Source organism: Ailuropoda melanoleuca, chromosome 10, assembly GCF_002007445.2.
Source record: "Ailuropoda melanoleuca isolate Jingjing chromosome 10, ASM200744v2, whole genome shotgun sequence".
Classification (NCBI taxonomy): domain Eukaryota; kingdom Metazoa; phylum Chordata; class Mammalia; order Carnivora; family Ursidae; genus Ailuropoda; species Ailuropoda melanoleuca.
In genome coordinates this window covers 53937763-53964235 of record NC_048227.1, presented here as the reverse complement: position 1 = coordinate 53964235, position 26473 = coordinate 53937763, and the positions used below count along the sequence as shown (strand labels likewise).

Sequence of the window (26473 nt, the reverse complement as noted above, 5' to 3'; positions counted from 1 at the left end):
AACACAGAAACTCTCTTCCTCTTTTTCGCCTTTTGATTTTTTAGACTATTTGCTTGGTAATCTTTCCTTCTGCCTAATGGGCCAGTGGCTCCCTAGTGACAGCCTTTCCTTGTCTTCAGATACTTAGAGGGGTACATTAACTCTTTCAGCCCTTCAGGGACCACTTTGTGTGCTTTAATGGGTAGTAACATTGAGGAAAGCACATAATTTACTTTAAACAAAGAGGTAACACCCATATTGTTAGAATTCTTAAATCTACTTTTTTCCATCAAGGTGATATTTGCACATATTTTCAGAAACTAATTGTGCTAAAAAGATGTTAATAAAAGCAACAGTACCTTACTCTTTCCCTTTCCAACTCTACAATGGGTCTTCAGCACAGCCCTTTCCAAACTTTTAACATTCCTTATGTTACATATTTTCCTATTCTAAATAGTATGCTTCTCTTGAGAGCTCTTGATTTATTGAGTTTTGACGTAATATAACAAATTTTATTAGAGTAAATGAGTATCTGGTCCTCTGAATATGATCCTATAAAGCAAATTTATATTAATCTATACTCAGTGTTCTATTATTACACTAATAGAGATAGAGCTCAAAGCAGAGCCAATTAGTATACCAAAATTACAGTTCTCCCACCCCATAATATGTTCACTTAATTTGTTTTGCTAAGTAGTATGCCATGTTTCATCTTCCTCTGGAATTTGCTTTCAAATGTACATAATTGTTACTACTTTTTTAAACTATTGTTTTGTTTTGTTTTTCATTTTTTTTAAATGATTTTTTATTATATTATGTTAGTCACCATACAGTACATCCCCGGATTCCGATGTAAAGTTCGATGCTCCATTAGTTGCGTATAACACCCAGTGTACCATGCAATACGTGCCCTCTTTACCACCCATCACCAGTCTATCCCATTCCCCCACCCCCCTCCCCTCTGAAGTCCTCAGTTTGTTTGTTTCTCATAGTCCATAGTCTCTCATGTTTCATTCTCCCTTCTGATTACCCCCCCTTCTTTATCCCTTTCTTCCCCTACGGATAATCCTAGTTCTTATGTTCCATAGATGAGAGAAATCATATGATAAATTGTCTTTCTCTGCTTGACTTATTTCACTTAGCATTATTGTTAATCTTCCCAAACACTCTTGTATTTTTCAGTTCAACTTTTCACAAATTAAAGGGCATTTCTTTTTTCTTTAAAACTTAGCTTATGAGACTGGATCCTCCCGGTCAGATAGCTTGATTGTTTTCAGTGTATGTCCATGTATATTATGGAATGAGGCATTAGAAAACTGGATGCTTTGTGCACATTTACAGGACTCCAACTGTTGGGCATCACCATGGCTCAGTTGTACAGTGAGGCAGCTGTTTCACTGTGGACTTTCAAAGTTTAGTATTGCCGTGATTTTTCTGGGGCACTTTTCTTCATCTAGAGAATGATTTCTTCAGTTTCCTGCATAAGAGAGTGTATTGTTTTTTCTATTTCTGCATAAAAAAGTTATCACAACTTTAGTGGTTTAAACAAAATATATTATCATCTCAGTTTCTGTGGCTCAGGAGTCTGGGGGATAGTTAAGCTGTATCCTCTATTCATAGTCTTTAGAGCTCCATTCAAGATATTGGTAGAGTTGGGTTCTCATATGGAGCCTGAAGCTCTCTCCCAGGTTCACTCGGATGGCAGAATCCATTTCCTTATAGTGGGAGATTTGAGGCCCTCAGTTCCTATGGACTGCTTTTTTTCCATGGGCTACTCCCTTTTCCATGGCTATTCCCTACCAAGGCTGTAACCTTCAAAGCCAGTAGGAAAGCATCTCAGAACTTCAGGGAAGGACTAAGCCCCCTTTTAAAAAATTCATCTAATAGACTCAGGACTATCCTGGATTATCTCCCTTTGATTAATCCCTTATCAGCTGATTAGGGACCTTATTTACATCTGCAAAATTCCTTCCACCTTTGTAATGTAATCATGGGAGTGATACCATATTTGCTGGTCTGTTCCTGCTGGAGGGAAGGAGATTATATATGCGTGTGTGTCACTGGGGATCATCTTAAGAATTCTGCCTATAATAAAGTGTTAAGTATCTGTTGGTTTTTAGTGGTGAAGGGAGGTGTAATTCTGAATGTCTTTTCTAATGAACCCTACTTTTTTCAGACCCGGACCTTATCATTCATCTCAAACAATAAATCCATCACTCCAGAAAGGTAAAAATGGGGTTCTTTGATTCTAGAAGCTTTCCTGTTTTAGAATTATGCCTTAATCTAGCCTTCTGACACTTTAACAGAGACATGTTTCTGGAGAATTAGTGGATTTCCTTTATAGGTATACCTCCATCTGTAGCCAGTTATGTTTATACTGATGCTGCTCTGACAAAGCAGTTAGCACCTCCTCCATCTGGTGTCCATCTTTAAGTATTGTAAAAGATGCAATATTTCTGTCACGTTTTTACTTTAAGCCTGTATTTTTTAAAACTCCTTTCCCTTATCATTTGCATATTATTTCTGAAAGGAAAATGAGACAGAAAGCTCTGTAACTGACTATAGCACATTTAATAACATGCTTCTGATTATAAATTATACCATGAAGTGTGGTGTCACTGTCTAAGAACTTCTAAATGTGTTTTTAAACTTTCACCTAGAGTTTACACTGCTCGAGATCTTTTTAAAGGAAAGAATTGAGGAGATAGACTATTTGTGGGCATGACACTTTGGGACAGAATTTTTAAATACAGATTTTATAATTGGAAGATTATATGTATAAAGAATATAAAGCATAAATATATAATTTGATGATTTCTTATAAAGTAAACCCAATCATATAATTATCCCTCAAGACAAGAAGTAGGGCCTTAATAACAGCTCAGAGCCCCACCCCACATACTCTTCCAGTCAACACCTTTCCTTGTCTCCAAAAGTAAATGTTATCCTAACTTGTAATGCTTGTAGCTACTGTGTCTGTTTTAAATGAAATCATATGGTGTCATCTCTTCTTTTATGCCTGGATTTGTTCATTTGACAATATGCTTGGAAAATTTGTGTTGTTTGTGTTTGGCTATAGTTTGTACATTTAAATTACTTTATAATATTTAATTGTATGACAATACCAAAAACAATTTATCCATATGCGTAGATGGACATTTTTGGTTGTTTCCAGTTGGGATTATTATGAATAGTGCTGACAAGGATATTCTTGTGCATGCTTTTACATGCACATACAAAATGCATTTCTGATGGGTGTATACCTCAGAGTGGAATAACTGGACCATTATGTATGTGTATGCTAAATTTGGTAGATATTGCCACACTGTTTTCCAAAGTGGTTCTGCCAAGTTACGATTCCACTAAATAAAAATTCCCACTTTTATGCATCCTTGCTGATTCTTGGTATTTCTTCTGTAGGGATATCCAGTTGGAACAGCATTGTTATTAAAAAAGACATTTTCCTACTAATCTCATTGTTATTGTGATCCTCAGTGCATATGTTCTGAAGTCTCTATTCTGTTCCATCAGTCTACAAATATCCTTGTGCTAATATTAGACTTACTATCTAATAGAATAAATCTACTATGCTTTTCTTTTCAAGTTGTCTTAGATATTCTTGGTTCCTTGCATTTACAGACATTTTAAAGAGTTTGTTTGTTTGTTTTAGAGTGAGAGAGAGAATGCACTTTCAGGCAAGCACACAAGCAGGGGACAGAAAGGAACAGAGGAGTACGGAGAGGGACAAGCAGACTCGGGGCTGAGCTCAGAACCCTACTTGGGTCTCTTATGACCCTGGGATCTTGACCTGAGCCAAATCCAAGATTTGGATGCTTAACCAGCTGAACCATTCAAGCTTCCTACAGACATATTTTAGAATTAATTCATGAATTTCCACAAAATATCCTTTGGGATTTTGATTGGGGGCTGCATTGAATGCCTAGAAACATTTGGGGAAAATGTAACCTCATCACAGTATTTGATTTTCCAATTACTGATTACCATAAATCCCTCTGTTTATTTAGGCTTTATTATTTTTTCTTAATCCCATTTTATTATTTTTTATGGAAAGCCATTTTCTGAAGCTTTTTATAACTCGGTGTCACATACATTTACTGTTGTTAATAGAATTTGTGTAAAAAATCATTTTTCTATTTGCTGTTCATATATAGATCCACAATTGAATTTCTATATTGACCTTGTACCCAACAAAGTATTTGCTCTGATTATTTCTAATATTTTTGTGCAATTTGAAGAATTTTCTACATATGTAATCATGCAATTTGTAGATAATAGTGCTTTTTTCATTTTTCTCCAGTACTTGTAGTTTCTATTACTTTTATTACATTACTGTTCAGGCTAGGACCTCTAGTAAAATTCATGATAGTGGGTACAATTTGTGTTGATTTTTTTTTAAGAAGGGAAGATTTTAACATTTCACCATTAAGTATGATTTTTGTTGTATTTTCTCAATATATATTATTATATTAAGTGATTTCCATAATTGACTAAGATTTTTGTCGTGTGTGTGTATATACATATTATCACTTTGTCTCAATTTGAGACAATCATGATTTTTCTTCCTTATTTTAAAATTATTCCCATATTTGTACCAATGAATTTTCTTCAGTCAACTAAGTTTGAGCTGCACTGTTTTAAGAGAAATTACAATCTCTCTCCCTCTGATATCCATGCAGTGTTTCTTTGCTATTCTAGCATACCAGTAGCCATTACAAATCTCCAGAGCATTCAAGCATATAGCATTTTATAGTTCAAAACAAAATTTAATTTTGAATATCTGTAATAAATGCTAAGTCCACTCTTGTGATTCTGCCTTTTTAAAGCTAACCCCCCAAATTTTAAATGTGATCCTGAGCAAACTCAAAGACTTGAATGACAACATGGATATACACGGAGTAGAAATCTTACCTGGCATCAGGTTTTACTAGTGATTAGCCAAGACTCCAAGAGAGAAGCAGTACCATATATTCTCAATGTTCACCTCCACATATAGGATGCCCCACATCTATCACACGCAGCTGCCTATATTCCCTGCTTTTTGTCACCAGGACATGTTTTCGGTTCAGAATGATAAGAGCAAAAGGTGGATGCAGGTCAATCTACTTGCATAGTTTTTGGGGTCTATTTCACTGGCTATAACTAAAAAGTTGTATTCTTCAGCACATTTGAGGTTTATAAATCTAACAGGTCTATTTACAAAAAACAAACAAATAAAAATAAAACCAGCATAGGTATATCCTGTTCAAAGTGTTCCTTAGAAAATAAATCGGTACATAGCTACACCTAGAATATCCTACAGGTATATTTACATGGAGTTCTAGTTAAGGTCAAAACACTTTCACCTGACACTGAGGAGGGAGGAAATGAAGGAAATGAGTTAATGTTCTACCTCTGAAGAGCTCTTTCTCTTTGATTCTCTTATAACTTAATCTATTAGCAATCTATTAACAATCTAGCCAATTGTTTTAGACCTTAGTGTATGTTCATGACATACTATAGATTATGCCAATATTTTCATGACCTTCGAAGACCTTTAGTACTCTTGTCCAAACTTAGCCTTCACTTCTCCTACTTCATCCTGTCTTCTGAGGAAAACCTATTCATGTCATCATAATTTAGGATATTATTTCCAAAAATAGAAAGTAGTGCTACTATCATCTTGGTATAGCATTTATGTCCAGCTTCAATTCTAATAACATTTGGAATTTCACTTCTCTTAGAAAAAAATTCCCTGAAAGCTTGAAATAAGTGGTATTATTTTTCTATGTTGCAACATAATAATTCCCCTACAATAATTTACATACATCCTCTTTTGAAAGGAATTTTTGTATAATGAATTTGACGTATTATTATTTTAAAATATTAATATTTATTAATTTATTTAAGTCCTAAGCAAAGAGAGCTCTAAACTCTCTTTGGGTTTGTCAAATGATTACCTTTTGTTACAGCAATTCCTAGGAATTGATAGTGGTGGCCTCGAGAATGTTATAATAAAGGATTCAAAAGCTGAGACTAGACTTAGTAGGAAATAGTTTAAAGACTGATAAAGGCTTAAAAAGATTTATTTATTTATTTTAGAGAGAGAGGGTGCTAGTGGGGGGGGAGGGCAGAAGGAGAAAAGAGCGGAGAAGCAGACTCCCTGCTGAGTGGAGAGCCCGAAGGTGAATTGGGGGGCACGGTGCTCCATTTGACGACCCTGAGATCATGACCCTGAGATCATGACCTGAGTGGAAATCAAGAGTCAGACGCTTAACCAACTGAGCCACCCAGGCTCCCCTTTAAAACTGATTAATGAAGGTTGCCCTAAGTATAGAAGACAAGAGGAGTAGTAAATACTCTCAGTATTTCCTTTAAATTTGCATTCAAAAATTTTATTTTTCATTATGAGACATATTAAAAGAAGTTCAAACACGTTTAAAACCTTATGAGACAACTAGAAGTTGTAGATTTTGAAATCACCATTTATAGATGACTTTTTAAAAAATGAAAACAATAAGTAATATTTTTGCTATTTTTAAAGACCTTATTGAGCTTTAGTTAGAAAGTATCATCAAAATATCCTGTGTTTAGTGGATTTGTTAAGATAAAGTAATCAAGACAGCTTTTCCTACTACATAAGTTTGCATGTTAATTTTCATACTTTGTGTTGCAATAGATTCCCTCCACAGCTTATTTATTCCATGACCACCTGCTCAGTTCTGCTATGTTGCACCTAAATACCTTGAATCATTGTGTTAAATCATCTATAGAGTCTTTGAAATGGAATATATCTGAGAAAGAAAGCAAAGATTAGAAATGCAAATGATCTAATTGTTGCTTTGGGTGTTGTTATATTAACTTTTTCTTTCTTCAATTTACTTTGTAAGAGAAAATAAGATGATTTTGAATTATTCACCACATTTCCTTCCCATGTGAGCCTCTTTTTATTGTGATTAGACTTTTACATTAAGTGTTAATGCTTTTTACTAAGAAGCAGGTTAATTGTACCATCTATTTTCAATTAGCCCTAATAGAGTGCATGTATAGCTGTGGAGTCTATTGTGCATGTCCTTATAGAAGTGAGGAAATGGAGTAAAAGCTATTATTTTGATGTCCTGATAGATTATACTCCATATTATGTTAGATTAACAAAATGGATGAGTAATGTTCCATGTACACATGAGCTGTGACAGCATTTTTGACTCTTAATAAATCTGAATACTGGCTGATAGCCAATCCTTTTTTATATTAAATGCAAATTAAATCTAGATTATTTCATTCCTTTAGTCACTGGCTTCTAAACACATTGTGTGTGTTTGTGTGTGTATACATAGCTGTTACTGACTTTTCAGCATTAATCAGGCAATTTCTAAAATATTTAGGTTTTTTGTTATCTTATGAGAACATATGTGCCAATCTTATGGGAAGATATAGAATGAAATGCATTGTTCTTAGCTCACTGAGAAATGGAATGTGAACTTTTATTAGAATTGTTAAATATTGTTAGTTGTTCAAAAGCATATATATGTGTGTGTATATATAAATAAGATTACATATATTCATGAAAACATCTTGAACAATGATGAAAAGACTAATTTTTAATGGCTACTCAGAATCAGAAAATTAATAACTATTCGGGAATGCTTACATTAGTTGTGCTTATAAAAGGCCGAATTTTCACTTGCCATATTTTGTAGATAGTTTTAATTCAGGGACAACAATAAATCTAAAATATATCCAATAATATTATTGGAAGAAGTAATCATACTTCTGTAAATACTGAGGGGTTTGTTTTCTATATATCTTCTAGGATTTTGGTTCTTTTTCAAATTATGATTCAATCCTAAATTGATGATTTCAGCCCAGCTTTGCCTTTTTTCCCTGTCAAAACAAAATTAAATGACCCCAGAAATACTTAATTTTTAAAAAGTGCAAGAACTCTGGAAAGTGAATGTATTACACTGTTCTAGAAAAAAGAAATTTTAGAAACATTCTTTAAAATAACTATTCTTTGAATATTTCTAATCCAGATTAATGAATTAACTACAAATTTCAGTAGCAAGGAGAGTTCTTTAAATTCATTTCAGCTACAATTTTCAAAATATATTTAATCATATAATCCATTTTTTAGAGAACACCTGTTGACATTTTTTGAACTAGTGTTCTTCAAAAAATGTTTGAAAACAACTTAATAGACTTGAGAATCAGTAGAAATGATAAGTTAGTAATAAATCACATCAAATTGTGCGTTAACATTTGAAGTAAAATTAGGTTAGAACTATTTTAGGTCAGCAAGGGAGTTAAAACTTAAAATTATTAATGCATCCATTTATGCAAAGGAGAAAAATCACATAGTTTTGACATCTTAAATGTCATTTGATAAAAACAAGTATCTCCCTTTTGTAAAATATCATGTTAATAATGGAATGAAAGGAACCTTCTTTACCATGAAGAAGAGTATTAGAATAGTAAAGAAAACATCAGTTTTAGTGATTAAACGCTTAACTAGCTGAGCCACCCAGGCCCCCCAACAGTTTTTCTTTATTAGTCATTTGTTCATCCAGTCAAACTCATTTCCTACGAAATAAAGAATATACCTCAAATGAGGCTTGTACTTACTCCTAAAATTCCTCAAATGTATTTGAGCAACGTTTGTCTTAGAATTTTATTAGACATAAACATATGACAAAAATTAGAAGCAACTATGATTCTTCAAATTATAAAAATTGGCTTATTGAAAAACAAACTAAACTAGAAACTAAAAAACCTTTCTCTCAGTCTTGGCTTTTAGTGAGCTATCCTATTCCTCTGAGTAATCTCTATGAGTATTCCAGTCATCCATAAAATGAAAAAAAAATATGGTTACATATTCAGTAAATTTCCCTATATATTTTAAACCTTTATGTTTCAACCTTTATGTAGCTGAACCCCTAAGCAATTGGGTTCTTTTTTTAAATTGAAATCTTTAGGATAAAAATTCTAAAACTCCCACAGAATTATTCAGTTAAAATAATGTTTGGTGATTAACATAATATAATAAAAAAATCATTAAAAAAATAATGAATGTTTTATATCTTCATTTGGTAACCAAATGCCCGGGTTTTAGCCATGACCATCCAGAATAAAAACTATATTTTCCAGTTTTTCCTGAAGCTAGATATGGTCATATGACTAATTTCTGGTCAATAATATTTAAAAAAAAACTGACGTATACAATTTGGGTATTGCTTTTAAGGAGAAAAATTGTGCTTTCCTTTTTTTCTTTCCTTTTTTTTGGTACTTCCTATTGGGTGTAATATTGAAATGAGAACAGAAGTTGATCATTTTAGATAATACTGAAGCCTATAGTTAAAGAATAGTTTAGCAAAAGAGAACAGAAGTATGGGCCTCCAACCATATAATCACCATATCACATTTGGCCTTTTGTTTGGAGTGTTACGTGATACAGGAATAAACTTCTGGTTTCCTTAAACCACTGATAATTTGGTCATTTTTTTTAACAACGGGCTACATTTGTATTAATGTAGTTTTAGATATAAAGTAAGCATAGATAATAGGTACCTGCTATATGTTTTCTTTTTTACTCACAACTCTTGAAGAAAAATGTACAGGGAGTGCAGTAATTGAATAAATCATTTCAAAATGTTGCAAAATACATGAATCAGGTATGAAAGATAATGACTAAATCATGAGGTAATTTATTTACATATTTTAAAATTTGTAAATTTACTTTTTTCATGTCAGTTATTTTCTTTAACCTCAAATAAATATGGACATTATTGTTATTACTGACCCTTCCCACCTGAGGAGACAGAACCTAGCTGGCGAAGAGACTTTGGCCAACTTAACAGTAGTTGAATACTCTCTCTCTCTCTCTCTCTCTCTCTCTCTCTCTCTATATATATATATATATATTAAGTATAATTACCAAAAAGAAAAATCCAGTATGGTCAAAATTGGAGGAAATGATAGACTTAAAGCCATCATTATCTGTCACCTAACCTAGTGAAATTACATTTTAAACTATACATTTGCCTCTAATATTTTTCTCTCTTTTCATAATAGTACTTGTTATCATTTTACTAATGAAACATAGATTGGAACATTTGTCAAAGAACAATTTATTAGTTAAAAATGAGGCGGTATTAAAATTTTTTGTTAACTCTGCTGTATGGTCTTGCTTATTGCAAGAACCTAGTTTTATGATTATGGTAATATCTTTAATTATAAAGAGAGAATACATAATATACAGAAGGAAATCATATAAACAATGTTAAATGGGAATGAATTTGTCTTCTCTGGACATTGTTTCCAGATGCCCTTCTAGGCAACTTAATCATTTCCTCTTATTTTTTCCTAACATTTTTTATTAAGAAGATATGTTTGTTTGTGTTGTGGATACTTTTTATTTTGTAAGAGTTCAGCCATATCTGAAAAAAAAAAAGTGGACTATCCCAGTCAACTCAATGCACTCATTATCCTGCTGCAACAATTATCACCACAGCTGAATTTAAACTATGCCCTCATCAGCTTCATCTTCACCACATAATATTTCAAAGCAAATTTCAGACACTATGGCATTTTATCAGTAAATATTTTGGTAAAATCTCCTAAAGATAAGCCTCTTTTTAAATGTCTCCATAATATCACTATCAAATCTAAAACTTACAAAGATAATTGATTTTTATGCCATATTTCCCCAGCCAAGTCATGTTTAAGGCAGTGTTTCTCAAATACTAATGTGTATAAAGATCACCTGAAGACCTTATTAAAAATGCACATTCTGATTCAGGAGTTTTGCAGTGGGATATTAAAATCCTCCATGTGATTTTACTTCTCCTTATCACACTTCGACTTTGGAAATTATGTTATACTTAGATAAAATTTGCAAGAAAGTGTAAAAAATTCTCATGTGCCCCTCATACAGACTTCCTAATTTTCTATATTTTACTGTAGCTACTGTCTCTTTTGATTTCTCTCTCTCTCTTATTTTCTCTCTATACATTTTTATATTTTTCTGAAATGTGTAAGAAATCAGACAATCCATGATAACCCTTAAAATACTCCTGTTTAGTTCTTGAAAACAAGGATACTCCTTAAACCAACTCCTTACATAATACCTATCAAAATCAGAAAATTAACACTGATAAAGTACTAACATCTGAAGAGACCTCATTCACTTCTGGTGCAAGATTAAGTCCAAGGTCACAGGTTGCATTTAAGTGTCATGCCTTTTAGTTAACTTCTTTAACCTGGAAATGTTCCTCAATCTTCCCTTGTTCTTTCTTGTATTTGTCTTGAATACTTTGAAAGAGTACAGACTAGTTACTTTGTAGAATATTCCTCATATTGTGTTCCATGATAGGACTAGATCCAGATTTGGGCAGTAACACCATAGAAGTGATGCAGTCTGCTTCACTGTCATACAGTGTGTATCAAGAGGCACTCAGTGACCATGTACCACAATGCTTATGATACTAGTTTGAATTATTTCGTTAGTGTGTTGTCTACAAGGTATCTACACTTTAAAGTTAATTTTAAATATCTTTTGTGAGGTGATAGTTTGAGCATATATAAATGTTCTTTTTCTCACAAAATATATGCCAAATAATTTTAGGGATGATTTTACATCGGAATATTTATTTTGATTCTTGCATGAATCCATTATTACCTTGATGGTTATCTGATGGTGGTTTTCTAATTCACTCATTTCTCCATTTTACTAGTTGACATTCTACTGACATGTAGAATTTTTGTTTTTTTGTTTCTGCCTTTTTTTGTGAGTATGGACTCCTAAATTCCTCGTATTATTTAATGATGTACAGTCCTTCACTTACTATTATTTCTTCTAATGCTGAAAATTTCCCAGATTTAGTTAGTTCCTATCTATCTCCATTTGACCTGCCCCATCATTCTTAGACCATTTTCCTACTTTTTGCACAACAAGATATTGCAGGGTCATCACCTTACATTATACTTGCCCTGGCTTTGCAGTCAGCCACTTATTTCCAAGAATCTTTAGCTCGTATGGCTAAGGACTAAGTGTACTCTTTGCTACTGGAGTGTCATTGATTATATGTCCTCAATAACTACTGGCAGAATTAAAATGTTGAAAAGCAATTATTTGGGTATAATTGTTGATTAATATAAATAAAATATTATTATAAATATATTATTGTTTATATTTTCAAATAATATAATCTCATGTAAATTAAATCATTACAATTATTATTTAAAATGTATGTTATTAATTAAATGTGGAAACACCTGTAACAGCTATGAGGAAAGAATGAAGTGTATCATTTTTAATTAGCAAAGGAAACTAGCTATACTTTGTTGACAGAAACTAAATTTTTGAGACATGATTCTATTTTTAATTACAGTAGATAAATCTATAATCTGAAAAATAGGTTCTTACACATTTTCCATATACTTATCATAAAGTAATGTGTGTTAATGATGAGTAATTAAAGGATTGCATCCAGTCACATTGAGTTAAACATTTTCATAAGGGAAAAAAGCTATTAAAATTAATCCAAATGACCAACATAACCGTTTAAAAGAAATATGTGCTTTAAAAGAAATTTGTTAAACTCTAACCTTTTCTATATTAGAAAAATACTTTGACACAAACACTTTACAAATGTCAGCAGAAAATCTATACTTCATTTCTTCACATTGGTTTTGTGACATTGTGTTTGCTGATATTCGACAAGGGATAACTTGGGATTGATTTCTTCTGCCACTGCTCTTTTCTGTTGTATTATGGGAAATTAAAGGGCTGAGATGAAATGAGTCCCTTACAACCACATAGTCACTCATGTGGGCAGACCTACAAAAGGTAAAACCTATGTGCTCTCTGGGTCTTAAAGGTCAATAGAAAGTTTAGGAATAGAACATCAGTTTAAATTAAAGGAATTATCAAAATTTTAAAGTCTGTGAAAAAGACAGGTGTTTCATGCATACTTTATAAAAATGATTTCAAAATCAAAGTAGATTTTCTCTCTTGCATGAAATATCATGAGCCTACTCTAGGCTCTCCCTAGATTAGATCCATCCAAAATTAATATCAAATTCTAGCCGTCATCACTGTGGATTATGAAAATTTAAAAGGCACTCAAAGAGGATTCAAATATAATTGTTTTATTTTTATTTGTGTATATGACACATACTATTATATTGGTTTCAGTGTACAACATAGTGATTCAACATTTCTATACATCATGGTATGCTCATCACAAATGTAGCTACTATTTGTCACCATACAACACTATTACATAATCATTGACTGTATTGTCTATGATGTACCTGTTAATCCTGTGATTTACTCATTCCATAATTGGATGCCTGTATCTACCTCTCCCCATCACCCATTTTGCTCATCCCCTACCACCCTTCCTTCCAGTGACCATCAGGTTGTTATCTGTATTTATAGGTCTTTATTTTTTTTTTAAAGATTTTATTTATTTGACAGAGACAGCCAGAGAGAGGGAACACAAGCAGGGGGAGAGGGAGAGGAAGAAGCAGGCTCCCAGCAGAGGAACCTGAGGAAGGGAGAGGAAGAAGCAGGCTCCCAGCAGAGGAACCTGAGGAAGGGAGAGGAAGAAGCAGGCTCCCAGCAGAGGATCCCAGCACGCTGGGATCACGCCCTGAGCCAAAGGCAGACACTTAATGACTGAGCCACCCAGGCGCCCCTGTATTTATAGGTCTTATTCTGCTTTTTTAGTTTGTGTATTCATTTGTTTTNGTAAGAAATTAGACAATCCATGATAACCCTTAAAATACTCCTGTTTAGTTCTTGAAAACAAGGATACTCCTTAAACCAACTCCTTACATAATACCTATCAAAATCAGAAAATTAACACTGATAAAGTACTAACATCTGAAGAGACCTCATTCACTTCTGGTGCAAGATTAAGTCCAAGGTCACAGGTTGCATTTAAGTGTCATGCCTTTTAATTAACTTCTTTAACCTGGAAATGTTCCTCAATCTTCCCTTGTTCTTTCTTGTATTTGTCTTGAATACTTTGAAAGAGTACAGACTAGTTACTTTGTAGAATATTCCTCATATTGTGTTCCATGATAGGACTAGATCCAGATTTGGGCAGTAACACCATAGAAGTGATGCAGTCTGCTTCTCTGTCATACAGTGTGTATCAAGAGGCACTCAGTGACCATGTACCACAATGCTTATGATACTAGTTTGAATTATTTCGTTAGTGTGTTGTCTACAAGGTATCTACACTTTAAAGTTAATTTTAAATATCTTTTGTGAGGTGATAGTTTGAGCATATATAAATGTTCTTTGTCTCACAAAATATATGCCAAATAATTTTAGGGATGATTTTACATCGGAATATTTTTTTTGATTCTTGCATGAATCCATTATTACCTTGATGGTTATCTGATGGTGGTTTTCTAATTCACTCATTTCTCCATTTTACTAGTTGACATTCTACTGACATGTAGAATTTTTGTTTTTTTGTTTCTGCTTTTTTTTGTGAGTATGGACTCCTAAATTCCTCGTATTATTTAATGATGTACAGTCCTTCACTTACTATTATTTCTTCTAATGCTGAAAATTTCCCAGATTTAGTTAGTTCCTATCTATCTCCATTTGACCTGCCCCATCATTCTTAGACCATTTTCCTACTTTCTGCACAACAAGATATTCCAGGGTCATCACCTTACATTATACTTGCCCTGGCTTTGCAGTCAGCCACTTATTTCCAAGAATCTCTAGCTCGTATGGCTAAGGACTAAGTGTACTCTTTGCTACTGGAGTGTCATTGATTATATGTCCTCAATAACTACTGGCAGAATTAAAATGTTGAAAAGCAATTATTTGGGTATAATTGTTGATTAATATAAATAAAATGTTATTATAAATATATTATTGTTTATATTTTCAAATAATATAATCTCATGTAAATTAAATCATTACAATTATTATTTAAAATGTATGTATTATTTAAATGTGGAAACACCTGTAACAGCTATGAGGAAAGAATGAAGTGTATCATTTTTAATTAGCAAAGGAAACTAGCTATACATTGCTGACAGAAACTAAATTTTTGAGACATGATTCTATTTTTAATTACAGTAGATAAATCTATAATCTGAAAAATAGGTTCTTACACATTTTCCATATACTTATCATAAAGTAATGTGTGTTAATGATGAGTAATTAAAGGATTGCATCCAGTCACATTGAGTTAAACATTTTCATAAGGGAAAAAAGCTATTAAAATTAATCCAAATGACCAACATAACCGTTTAAAAGAAATATGTGCTTTAAAAGAAATTTGTTAAACTCTAACCTTTTCTATATTAGAAAAATACTTTGACACAAACACTTTACAAATGTCAGCAGAAAATCTATACTTCATTTCTTCACATTGGTTTTGTGACATTGTGTTTGCTGATATTCGACAAGGGATAACTTGGGATTGATTTCTTCTGCCACTGCTCTTTTCTGTTGTATTATGGGAAATTAAAGGGCTGAGATGAAATGAGTCCCTTACAACTGCATAGTCACTCATGTGGGCAGACCTACAAAAGGTAAAACCTATGTGCTCTCTGGGTCTTAAAGGTCAACAGAAAGTTTAGGAATAGAACATCAGTTTAAATTAAAGGAATTATCAAAATTTTAAAGTCTGTGAAAAAGACAGGTGTTTCATGCATACTTTATAAAAATGATTTCAAAATCAAAGTAGATTTTCTCTCTTGCATGAAATATCATGAGCCTACTCTAGGCTCTCCCTAGATTAGATCCATCCAAAATTAATATCAAATTCTAGCCGTCATCACTGTGGATTATGAAAATTTAAAAGGCACTCAAAGAGGATTCAAATATAATTGTTTTATTTTTATTTGTGTATATGACACATACTATTATATTGGTTTCAGTGTACAACATAGTGATTCAACATTTCTATACATCATGGTATGCTCATCACAAATGTAGCTACTATTTGTCACCATACAACACTATTACATAATCATTGACTGTATTGTCTATGATGTACCTGTTAATCCTGTGATTTACTCATTCCATAATTGGATGCCTGTATCTACCTCTCCCCATCACCCATTTTGCTCATCCCCTACCACCCTTCCTTCCAGTGACCATCAGGTTGTTATCTGTATTTATAGGTCTTTATTTTTTTTTTAAAGATTTTATTTATTTGACAGAGACAGCCAGAGAGAGGGAACACAAGCAGGGGGAGAGGGAGAGGAAGAAGCAGGCTCCCAGCAGAGGAACCTGAGGAAGGGAGAGGAAGAAGCAGGCTCCCAGCAGAGGAACCTGAGGAAGGGAGAGGAAGAAGCAGGCTCCCAGCAGAGGATCCCAGCACGCTGGGATCACGCCCTGAGCCAAAGGCAGACACTTAATGACTGAGCCACCCAGGCGCCCCTGTATTTATAGGTCTTATTCTGCTTTTTTAGTTTGTGTATTCATTTGTTTTGGTTTTTTTTTTTTTTATTCCACATATGAGTGAAATCATAGAGTATTTGTCTTCCTCAGTGTGACTTACTTCACTTAGCATAATACCCTCTAGGTCCCTCCATGTTTTTGCAAATGACTAGGTCTCATCCATTTTTATGGCTGCATAATAGTCCATTGTATATCAAAATATTTTTATTTTCTTTTAATTTTTAACGTTGTTTTTAAAATTTTCAACAGATTCCATTATCTAGATGCAAAATCAACAAGAACATTTTTTACTTGAAGCATATTTCAGAATACATGGTTCTAAAACATATATATAAAACATTCCATCCAAGAAAAATAGAACACACATTTTCCTGCAGTATGCACAGAATTCCCTGGTTAAGTCACATAAAAAGAGACATAATGAATATTACAAATTTAAGTAGACTGAAATCATACCAAGTATAATTTCCAACCACAGTGGTACAAAACTAAAGATCAACAATAATGCAAAGCTGGAAAATCTACAATGTAAATATTAAATATTTAATATGTAAATATTACACAACACACTACTGTACACGCAGTGGGCCAAATAAGAAATTAAACAGTAAATCAAAATATATCTTAAAAGAAAAAGAAAACACAATATTCCAAAACCTATGGGATGCAGCAAAAGCAGACGTTAGAGTGAAATTTATGCTATAAATTCTTGTATTAAGAAAAAAATTTTCAAATAAACAACATTACACCATAAAGAATAGAAAAAGAAGAAACTTAGCTGAAATTTAGTAGAGGAAGGAGATAACAACAACAAAAAATCAGAAATAAATAGGAGGCCAGAATAAACAATAACATAACTGAACGTAATGACCAGCTTAAAAAAAAATGGCAATGCTTTAACTACATTACTAAAAAAGAGAGAGAAAAGACTCAAAACTAAAATGAGAAATGGAAGAGGAAACAATACAATAGATATCTCAGAACTACATAATATGATAACAGATTACTATAAATAGTTATATATTAACAAATCAGATAACCTAGGGAAAAAACCCAAATAATTCATAAAAACATACAAGTTACCAAGATTGAATCATGAATCTTGAATCTGAGAAATAGGAAATATTCTTAGATCAATAACAAGAACGAAAGTTGAAAATCTCCCAGCACAGAAAAAAACAAAACCCCATAGTTTCATTGGTGAATTCTACCAAACACTTAAAAAAAATAATGAATGACAAAATGCCAAGATGGAGGAATTTATCCCAAATGAAAGAAGAAGATAAGGCCCCAGCCAGAGATCTAAGCAAAACTGATATAAATAATATGCCTAGTGGAGAATTTAAAGCAACAATCATAAGGATACTCAGTGGGCTTGAGGAAAGAATAGAAGGCATCACTGAGACCCTTACCACAGAGATAAAGGAGTTAAAAAAGAATCAATCAGTGATGAAGAATGCAGTAAATGAGATTGGAAACAGGCTTGATGCAATGAACAGCAGGCTGGAAGAAATGAAGGAACAAATTAGTGACCTAGAAGACAATGGAAAATAATGAAACTGAACAAAAGAGAGAAAGAAGAATTATGCAACATGAGAATAGATTTAGGGAACTCAGTGACTCCATCAAATGTAATAACATCCATATTATAGAAGTCACAGAAGAAGAGAGAGGAAAGGGGGCAATTTATTTCAAGAGATAATAGCAGAAAACTTTCCTAATCTGGGGAAGGAAACAGACATCCAGATCCAGGAGGCACAGGGAGCACCCATCAAAATCAACTCCCATCAAAAGCAGGCCAACAACAGGACAAATTGCAATTAAATTAGCAAAATATAGTGATAAAGAAAAAATCTTAAAAGCAGCAAGACAAAAGAAGTCCTTAATTTACAAGAGAAGACCCTTAAGACTAGCTGGAGATTTCTCAACAGAAACTTGGCAAACCAGAAGGGAGTGGCATGATCTATTAAAAGTGCTGAACTGGAAAACCCTGCAGCCAAAAATACTCTATCCAGCAAGGCTATCATTCAGAATAGAAGGAGAGATAAAGAGTTTCCCAGGGAAACAAAAACTAAAGGAGTTTGTGACCACTAAACCAGCCCTGCAAGAAATACTAAAGGGCTCTTTGAGAGCAAAGGAGAGACCAAAAGATACAAAGACAAGAAAGGACCAGAGAATATCTCTGGAAGCAATGACAGAGCAAGTAATGTCAATAAACATATATCTGTCAATAATTACTTTGAATGTAAATGGACTAAATAAATGCTCCAATCAAAAGGGGGTCAGAATGGATACAAGAACAAGATCCATCTATATGCTGCCTACAAGAGACTTCAGATTGAAAGTGAGGGGGATGGAGAAACATTTATCACACTGTCAAAAGAAAGCTGGAGTAGTAATACTTTTTCGGACAAACTAGACTTTTTGTTCTTACATTGTTTTTATCCTGCTTTAGTATCAGGGTAATGCTGGTCTCAGAATGATTCTGAATGTGTTCCCTCTATTCAATTATTTGTAAGATTTTGATCAAATATTTTTATATTATGGGAAAATCCAATATAAAAGAAGAAATGTAATCAATGCAAAGGAAATTTAACATGGATAGGATGGAGAAAAATGGATTTATATTTCTTCAAGGGTCATTTAAATTCAGTTAATTTTTGGTGAAAATCTAAATTGTTACAACCTTTTTTATGAAGGTAAATTTAGTAATATATCTCAATCAAACTGAAGAATATATATGTTCTTTAATACAGAATTTTAATGGCTAGAAATATGCCATTTGTATGTACTTCCAAAGTATGCTGTTATATGTATTAAGATGTTCATTGCAATATATTTTGAGTAGTAGAAAAAATATTTAATTTCATTTTCATGGAACTGGTTAAATTTTGTTTGATCAATATAAAGAAATGATATGTGGCTAGTAAAGATAAAGTCATTGTAATAGGCCTTAAAGGAAAAATGTCCAAAACATGTAATACTTATTATCAATAAGAGCAAGATGTGGAATGATGTATTAAATTTGTTTACTTCTGTATGAAAAGTAGATACACATTATGAAATATTTGAGTTATATGTATAATTTTAGAGGAGTCTGGATAGTGATTACCTTTGGAAAGAGAAACTGACATGGGAGGGAAGAATTTACTTTTTATTAAACATAATTTTCCATATTACAGTTTTCTAACTAGTAGATAGATAACTNTGCTGTTATATGTATTAAGATGTTCATTGCAATATATTTTGAGTAGTAGAAAAAATATTTAATTTCATTTTCATGGAACTGGTTAAATTTTGTTTGATCAATATAAAGAAATGATATGTGGCTAGTAAAGATAAAGTCATTGTAATAGGCCTTAAAGGAAAAATGTCCAAAACATGTAATACTTATTATCAATAAGAGCAAGATGTGGAATGATGTATTAAATTTGTTTACTTCTGTATGAAAAGTAGATACACATTATGAAATATTTGAGTTATATGTATAATTTTAGAGGAGTCTGGATAGTGATTACCTTTGGAAAGAGAAACTGACATAGGAGGGAAGAATTTACTTTTTATTAAACATAATTTTCCATATTACAGTTTTCTAACTAGTAGATAGATAACTCTTCTTATAAAAATAAGAGTTTCAAATAAATTCAAATGATAGAGTGATTTTCAGACAAAAGGTATTGCCAAATGTTTGAATGAGAGCTGAAATAAATAATGTAAACCTTCTGAAAATTGAATTGGACTGATGGAGTTTTATGTTCAAGTTTTAAGAAAAAAAAATATACTGTGTTAGAAGCAGGTATTGTATAGTACATAAAGTTTCATTTATATTGCATCTGAAACTAACGATGTACTATGTGTTGGCTAATTGAATTTAAATTAAAAAAGTAAAGATAATTTCTACACAGAAAAAGAAATAAAATATTTTAAAACCAGTAAAAAAAAAAGTTTCATTAAAAAAATCATGGTTCGGAGGCACCTGGGTGACTGAGTTGGTTAAGCATCTGCCTTTGGCTCAGGTCATGATCCCAGGGTCCTAGGCTCCCTGCTTAGTGGGAGTCTGCTTGTTCCTCTCTCTCCCTCTGACCTTCCCCCTGCTTGGCTCTCTCTCTCGCTATCTCTCTCTCAAATAAATAAAATCTTTAAAAAAAATCATAGTTCATATGCTTGCAAGATAATAACCAGAATAATGAATAGCTAAAAGTATGCACAGTTTATGAATTAGATGTAAACCTACAGCAAAAAATATATTTGGATTATCATTTTTAGGTGGTTGCCTCAAGTGTAATAATTAGATTCAAAGAATACAAGTGAAATTGGAAATGTGCTGGATTATTCACAATTAGGTATTACTTTGTTACATGGACCCAAATGCATTAGCATTTTGTCTAACTCCTGTTAAGGTCAAGACATGGATTTACTCAAGTTAATAAATAAATGCTATTCACATTAGAATTGTGTCATAGATTGACTAATTGTTCCTTCTTGCTGAAAATATAAACATTTATTTGTTCTATTGCCTTAAGGTTTCCAGTGTAATGTGCATATTCCCTTCTATCTTTCCCAAACACCTACCAATATGATATGAATATTTCAAATAGTAAGTTGCCAGATATATGAAAGCAGGGCATGTTGTATTTTGTTAAGTAAAGGCTATTATCTAATCCATATGTTTCTCAAATAGTGGCCCTTTATATATATATGCTAAAATACAATTATTTTGTAATAAAGAGTAGTGAATTTCAGTTAATATTTTAAAATATATGTATAAATTTTATATTTACAGAAATTTTAAATTGATTCAGTCACCTACTCTAAAGTTTGCTTGATGTAGTTTGTTATGTGTATTGAACCATGTTCTTATGGAGTAGCTCAAAGAAATGATGGACAGAAATATGGATTGAGTAAATGAAATAATGACATGCTTAATTTAATTTCTTGTTTTCACCTGACAATTAAATGTTCATGCCTTCTTTTGGCAGTGGGAAACTCCAAACCATTATAGCATTAGAACTCACCTGCCTTTTGTTTCAGGTCCACAGGGCAAGAGATGAGGAAGGGGATTTCTGGGAAGATGGGTGTGTGAGTCATAAGAACTGATGTTTGAAGCTGGGGTCATGCTAGCTGTCTCTACTCTGGATCCCAAGTGACAGAGGTACAGATCCATTTCATAGTGGGGGATATGTGTGTATTTGTATGTATATGTGTGATACAACCACCTTATAAATCATGGATAGGGCTCATGGGGTTAGTCCTCTTGCCCAGGTCTCAGGACAGGCATGATAAAATCTACGCATAACTGGTTTTAAAATATTATGCCATTTTTTTCATATCAATGAATGACTTAATGAAATATAAATTTAATATGTGATTATTGAACTTTTACTTGATTCAAATTTTAGTGTTCTGCACATTAACTATGTGCATGTTAAAGTCCTAGGAAATGAGTCATTTGGATGTTATAAATGCTAAGTTAAAAAATATCACCTCTTGTTAGCCTGTTGCTTTTTAGGAAAATGTTTTTCCGGGTTATATGCTGATGCTAATTTTTTAAAATGACATGGATCAATGACCAAAGAGTTTAAGTATTTATTTCCCTGGATATATATTATCCTATTGCTTAGTAGATGTCAATGATATGATACTTACACCTTTCTGATTAAGTGCCTGTTGAACTTTAGATTGCAATAATCAAAGACTTGTTCAATTTAAATTTTAGATTATTTAAGAAGTCTTCAGCAAAAAAGACATTATAATATGTGATGATTACTGTAGATGTTGGGAAAGAGGCTGTTAAATCCAGTGGGAATGTTCATCAGCATACTGTAATCAGCAACTACAGAGAATGCTTAATTACAGTTATTTAGGTGACAAGTTGATGTAGTGTAGTGGCATTGAAAGCTGAAAAGGATGCCTGGATTAACACTTGCAACATGTAAGAGGAAATGAAAACACATCAGTATCAAATAAGGATCTCATTATATGACTGTTCATATAAATTTTTCTTATTCTATAAATTCCAAATGCAATTCTCACTATTACTTGCTTAAATATTTCTGTGATAAACATGGTATTTTGTATGAGAAGTAAAATATATATTAAAAGAGGCTTACTTTATTTTATTTTAATGACTTAGCTAGTATTTAGTCATTATAAAATAACATCGATTTGACTACTACCTTACTTCAACTTCTTGGCAGTATAGAACACATGCAATTATTTCTGATTTGTTAAAGAAGACTTTATTATAATCTGTGTATCTGTGTAAATAAATGTATAATCTGTGTAAAGGAGAAATCTTTAAAGTACTTAGTCATTTATCATTCATATCATTTGTAAGCCAGTTTTATAAAACTAATTACCCTTAGTTTCTTATAATAGCTGCTATAACATAGTACTTCAAACTGCGTCTGGAGAACACACACACACATTCATTCTCTCTGTTCTGGAGACCAAATGTCTGAAGGTGTTGACAGGCTGCAATTCCACTAACACCAGGAAGGGTTTTATTCAATACCTTTTCCAGCTTCTGGGGGCTTTCAGCGTTCCTGGGCTTGTAGCTGCATCACTCCAATCTCTGACGTTGTGGTCGCATTGCCTCCTTGTCGTCTTTTGTGTCTCTTATAGGACACTTGACATTTCTTACAAGACACTTGATATTGAATTTAGGACCCACCAGGTAATCCAGGATGATCTCCCCTCTCAAGATCCTTAACTGAATTAAATCTGTCAATACTCTTATACAATAAGGTAATGTCCATACATTTCAGGGTTTAGGAGATGAATGTATCTTTTGGGCCATAATTCATCCTACTAAACTGGCTAATCTTATGACAGTATAACATATAGATAGATAGATAATAATAGATAGATAGATGATAGATAGATAGATGATAGATTTTTTTAAAGATTTTATTTATTTATTTGACAGAGAGAGACAGCGAGAGAGGGAACACAAGAAAGGGGAGTGTGAGAGGTAGAAGCAGGCTTTCCGCGGAGCAGGGACCCCAATGCGGGACTCAATCCCAGGACCCTGGGATCATGACCTGACCTGAAGGCAGACGCTTAACAGCTGAGCCACCCAGGCGCCCAATTGACATATATTTTTTATTAAGAATAAAACAGAGTTTTAAAAGCATATTCTAATAAGACAGATTAATTAACTGAATATGATGTACATTTAAAAGTCATATTAGTAATGTCACATGTTTTAATATTGAGAATGAATGCTAATATGAAGTATATTTCTGGGTTACAGTCAATTCCTGTGATGGTAAGTTTTATTTTAACAGAATATTTCTTGATCAAATGAAAGTATTTTTTTCTTTAATTGTTATGCTTCATCCTTACTGATATAAAAATGGATGTTTTATTTTTGCTAAGTGGGCATATAATTATTTTGCCTTCTATGAGCCAGTGCAGTGGTGGACAAGAAAATAAATCTCTGCAGGTATTTGGAACCTAGTAAATTAAACATAATAGAAAACAACAATATAATATTGCAAAGTTTGAACACACATATATGTATAATTATTATATATTTAATCTTGTTTAACAAAATAGATGAGAGAAAATTGTTATTAGTCTTTTTTTTTTAAAGATTTTATTTATTTATTTATTTTGACAGAGAGACAGCCAGCGAGAGAGGGAACACAGCAGGGGAGTGGAAGAGGAAGAAGCAGGCTCATAGCGGAGGAGCCTGATGTGGGACTCAATCTCAGAACGCCGGGATCACGCCCTGAGCCGAAGGCAGACGCTCAACGACTGCGCTACCCAGGCACCCCCGTTATAAGTCTTGATTCAGGTGGTGTAGTAGGCAAAGTTTTAAGGAACATTTGGTTTTTGAAAAGGGTTTCTTGAGATAAATAAGAGTGACAAACTTCTAGGTAGAAAGAGATAGTGAAAAGAATTGACTCATAATAATATCCGACTGCATATAGTAAAAGGAGTGGCAATAGAATGACCATAGTGAGATTTTTCATGCCTTGTTATGGAGCTGAGACTTTAGATTGTCAAGGGAAAGTCAATGAACATACCTAAAAAGAAAAGAGTGGGACCATATTATTTGTATTTTGATGGGATTTTTGGCAAAAAGTATACAGCATGAATTAAGGTAGTAAAGGATTGGGGTAAGGAGATATGCTTACTGACACATTCTTTTTTTTTCCTTGTTAATTGAAGTATAGTTGACATACAATATTATATTAGTTTCAGGTGTCTAACAGCAATTCAACAATTACATACATTATGAAATGTTCACCACAATAAGTTTACCCTCCATCTGTCATCTACAAAGTTATTCCAATATTATTGATAATATTCCCTATGCTGTACGATTATGCAGATCTGATTAAAGCCTCACTTACTTCTAAAACCCTGTGTGCCTTTACTCATACTCTTAGTTTTCCTTAGCATGCCCTTTCTGTTCTTCTTTACCTGTACAAAGTTTTCTGGATCCTTTCTTCTTGTTTAAGTCAGCTCACCTTGCATTATACCTCCTCCTTTGGGACTTTAGGAGCATATCTCTAAAAAAAAAGCACTTGTTCGCAAAATATTCCCTTAGATTATACTGTACCCCCTCTCCGGACTATAAATACTGACAGTGGCTAACACTTATCTCATTTATCTTTACATTTCCAACTTTTATCACTGGCATTCAGTAGATACTCTTTTTTTTTTAATGGAACTTACGTGATTATTTACTTTGATATTTTTCACAAAATGGAAAGGCCAATCTTAGATAGTCAGTATTTACAAAATATGCATTGAATGGACTTGTATTCATAATGTATATATAAACCTCTTCAAACTCAATATTAATAAAATAGCAATTTGGAACAAACTGAGTGTTGATGGAGGGAGGTGGGTGGGGGATGGGTTGGATGAGTGACGGGCATTATGGAGGGCATTTGTTACGATGAGCACTGGGTGTTGTATTTAAGTGATGAATCACTGAATTCTATTCTGAAACCAATATTTCATTGTAGTTTTACTAACTAGAATTAAATTTAAAAAAAAAAAAAAGAAAGGAAGAAAATAAGCAATTTGTAAAGCCAATGGGAAGAAAACTTGATTGGACATTTTAACAAAGAGTTAATACATATGACAAATAAGAACATGAAAAAATGTTTAAAATCATGAGTCATCATAAAAATGACCATTAAAACCAAAACACAAAAGCTAGCATACACTCATTAGCATGGCTAAAGTTAAGATTGACATTACTAAGTATTGATGATCATATGAAAACTTTGCCTATTGCTGGCAGAAGTTAAAAATAGTATAGTAGTTTTTGAGATCAGTTTTTCATTTTTGATGACGTCAATAAGACAATTAACCATATGAACCAGCTTTCCAACTCATAGGTAATTAAGAGAAAACACGTTTACATAGAGACCTACACAGCTTTACTCAAATAGCTGCAAATTTCCAAATATTATTGGATTAACAAATCTGTGGCATATATATTAGATAGAATACTATTCAGCAATACGAAGGAGTAATAAATCCCAAAAATGTAACGTGAATTTCATAAGCAGGATGTAAAATGAAAAAAAAAGAAATCAGATACTAAAGCCCAGGTAGAGTAGGAGTTCCTTTGTAGGAAATTCTAGAAAACCCAAAACTATAGTTACAGAAAGCAGTTCAGTGGTTAATTTTAAGACTAGTAGTTATAAAACTTTAAGTGTATTTAAAATACTCCCATAGATTTGTTCTAAAGAGGTCAGTAATTCTTTTCAAACTTCATTCAGAATTGTGGAACTCTTATTAGCTGCAATTCCTACTGTGGGTAACTTCAGTGATTCAGTGTTCACTCTGCTCTTTCATATGCAAAGACTAAACCGTGGCAGAATATTAACAGCATTGTTTCCCATTGCTTATTTTACCAAAGAAGAATGAGTAGTCAGAAATAAAATATTTGTATGCCTTGGGGCAGATATTGATGGCTTGGATTTAAGAAACATAAATTCTTAGTTTGCTGTCAGTAATAGAATGGGCCCAGCATGCAGCTAGCTCTTCAATGACTTAGGTTATCAAATGATCACATTTTCAATAAAATTA

At 32.7% G+C, this 26473-nt stretch overlaps 1 long non-coding RNA gene across 1 annotated transcript in view; it reads left to right on the top strand.

The window, feature by feature from the left end:
• LOC117804058 overlaps window positions 1–24070 on the top strand; it is a 79986-nt gene extending 55916 nt beyond the window's left edge. The window contains exons 3-4 of the long non-coding RNA XR_004628246.1: window positions 21446–21566; window positions 24039–24070. This is a non-coding gene — a long non-coding RNA (uncharacterized LOC117804058). The remainder of the gene's footprint in view (window positions 1–21445; window positions 21567–24038) is intronic.
• The last annotated feature ends 2403 nt before the right edge of the window (window positions 24071–26473 follow it).